Source organism: Pholis gunnellus (assembly GCF_910591455.1).
Source record: "Pholis gunnellus genome assembly, chromosome: 24".
In the NCBI taxonomy this organism is placed as follows: Eukaryota; Metazoa; Chordata; class Actinopteri; order Perciformes; family Pholidae; genus Pholis; species Pholis gunnellus.
In genome coordinates this window covers 6,734,223-6,737,575 of record NC_136551.1, presented here as the reverse complement: position 1 = coordinate 6,737,575, position 3,353 = coordinate 6,734,223, and positions in this window count along the sequence as shown.

Genomic DNA, 3,353 nt, shown 5'->3' with positions numbered 1-3,353 from the left:
GTTGCCACTGTCAGATTATTATTAGAAGAGTCAAGATTATGGAAAGAACCTTACGGAGAAATAAAACCTTTTCTTTACCTTTTGCTTGATCCGTATGTTATTGTGTCTAACCAAGTCTTGCTCAAGGAGATTTCTGTAAACTATTGTCATCGTCAGTCACTAAGACACAAAAACATGAGGAAATAGGACCCTGGTTAAAAAATACATAAATTACCCTTCATGGATAAGTGATACTATTCTATTTCTTATTGTCAATAAATCCCATGAAAAGACCAAAGCCAACAAAAGGTACATGAGTGAGTGTATCAAAGGCTGACAGACCTTCCTCTGTGCCGTACAGCTCCATTCTTGTCCAAAGCCGTTACAAACAAATCACTGAGCCTCACTCTTGGACTGCTGACATGTTCCTTCATCACCATGAACACACACACTAGTCTATATATATATATATATATATTTTTTTTTTTTTTTGTTGTACTTAGTTGATATTCTTTACTGTTTAATATTTATATTACTTGTCGCTCTTGTTTTTTACCATGTATCTTGTTTGCACTCTCCACTTGATGCTGTGATCCTGTAGATTTCCCCACTGCGGGACTAATAAAGGATTATCTTATCTTATATTCACTCAATCCCACATACACCGTCCTGCTACACAATTACTCTCTAGAGCACCAAATGGCCTAAAGATATCCATGTTGATGCCACAGCTAACCACAATTATCATTATTATCATTCATTATAAATACAAGGTTATGTTTTTCTACAAAGGTGTTTATTGTCCAAGAGAATGTAAGAATGTGGCACAAATATTGCCAGAAAATCGACTTCTATTTGGGAAACTTTGACAGTTTGACCACTTATTGATTTACACAGTTTAGTTATGAGATAATGTAAATTGTGGGCCATCAAACTCATTAAAAACCAGATTGGGGGACGTCTCGATTTGCTTATTTCTGTTCATAGGAGAGTTCAAGAGAGCAGCCTTTAATCCGACCGACACACTTTATTTGCCCTGTGCTGCAGATCCATCCGCTTTGAAACCACCAAACAGTTTTACACCAAAACAAGAAACTGAATCAACTCAGGTGTCTCACCACTCTAGGTCAAGACTCAAGTCTGATCTAGAGTCTGAGTCAATCTCAAGTCTTTGATCTAGAGTCTGAGTCAATCTCAAGTCTGATCTAGAGTCTGAGTCAATCTCAAGTCTTTGATCTAGAGTCTGAGTCAATCTCAAGTCTTTGATCTAGAGTCTGAGTCAATCTCAAGTCTTTGATCTAGAGTCTTGAGTCAATCTCAAGTCTTTGATCTAGAGTCTGAGTCAATCTCACGTCTGATCTAGAGTCTGAGTCAATCTCAAGTCTTTGATCTAGAGTCTGAGTCAATCTCAAATCTGTTGTAACGATCGTTCTATCATCTGCTGCATGTCATCCCGTCGGTTTAGAACACTGCATAGCTAATCTAAGGAGTCCAATGCATGTACTGTATCATCCTTTATTTATCTATATCTATCTATCGATTTATTAGTACGCAGTATCAGCATTGATTAGTTGTTTGTTAGAAGAGAGAGAGAGAGAGAGCAGTATGAAGTCCCCCCGTCACCCCACACACATTTGCACCATTGTGGGTGAAGAAGCTGACAGGATAACATCAAACTCAGACATGAGTTCTTTTTCGTATTTTGACAGATTGAAGACTTTGTCTAACAAACCCCGGTAGAGATCACAATGACAAACACCAAAGCTATTTTATGAAGATGCAACATTGCCAAAATGCAGATTGTTGTATAAATGCTTTTGTATAAATATATGTATACTTTTTGAGGTTTATAAGATGCACTTCCTCCAACATTCAATGAAATAAGGAACATTTATTTTGACAAATTTAGTTTGGTTTGAGTTTAATAAACTCTCAACGTTAAAAATAATCCTCGGAGAAGGAGACAAGGAAGATCTTGCTGCCCAATATGTATCAACACACACACACACACACACACACACACACACACACACACACACACACACACACACACACACACACACACACTTGTTTAAATGTAATTGCATTACTGTATATATATAATTATTGTTATTGTGTACTTTTTATTTTTATGCTTTGGCAACATTGTTTGTCATGCCAATAATGCCACATTAGAGAGAGAGAGATGAGAGAGAGAGAGATGAGAGAGAGAGAGAGGAGAGAGAGAGAGAGAGAGAGAGAGAGAGAGAGAGAGAGAGAGCAGTATGAAGTCTCCCCCCCTCCACATTTGCACCATTGTGGGTGAAGAAGCTGACAGGATAACATCAAACTCAGACATGGTGAGTTCTTCTTCGTATTTTGACAGATTGAAGACTTTGTCTAACAAACCCCGGTAGAGATCACTATGACAAACACCAAAGCTATTTTATGAAGATGCAACATTGCCAAAATGCAGATTGCTGTATAAATATATGTATAATTGTTTAGGTTTTGACAGGGGCAAAGGAACGTTGTTGTTGTTCTCCCCTGTAGTAAACGTAGGTGGAGACACAACTACGCTTCTCAATCACTCCTGAAATCTCAGCCACTTCTGTTTGGTGTCAGATGTGTGCTATTAGTCAAATGAGGTTTACATATCTGTTCAAAGTTACAAACTGCCCGACCTTTTAACCCACAGAAGGCTGTCAGACTGTGCCAAGGTCTGTGATCATATAGCTGGGCACCACTGTCAGACATTCAGTAAAAGCAGTGCAGGCTAACAACGACCGAGGATATGCAGTTACACATTCTCTCTCAGTGGCTAGTGCCACAATACAAAATGTATTCATTTATTTGTCAAATAAAAAAAACTTTATTTGTAAAACTGTATTACAGTGGAGAAGCAGATTTGTAAATATGGAAATACAGTACTGGAAATCACAGCATTGAACTGTATTAGTGTGTCGATGGCGCTGCTGATGTTCTGATGCAGTGATTACGACTCAGGATTCACAGACCTTTGGATCTCTTGTGAAGATGTGTATCACAACTGCAGGCGACGAGCTGAGAGTCACAACATTCTGAAGTCACTCACGCACATCTCCATGCAGATAGTTTGCTTTGATTTGCTTTCAGAAATGGAGCTCTGGAAACGTTTCACAGATCACGTGGATCTTGCCAAACTTTTCTGGGTGGATGTCACTAGATTTCTTCTTCTGGGATACTAACACACTATATTCTTCTCTGAGGCCGTGCAGTCTTGATACAAACACTAGAGATTACACATGCACTGTTGTCTGGTACAGTAAGATGGAATTCTACCTTAAAGCAGTGTCAGCAACACCCTTGAGTCTGATTCCTTCTTTCATTTCACCTTTTGAGAGATGAGGAATCAT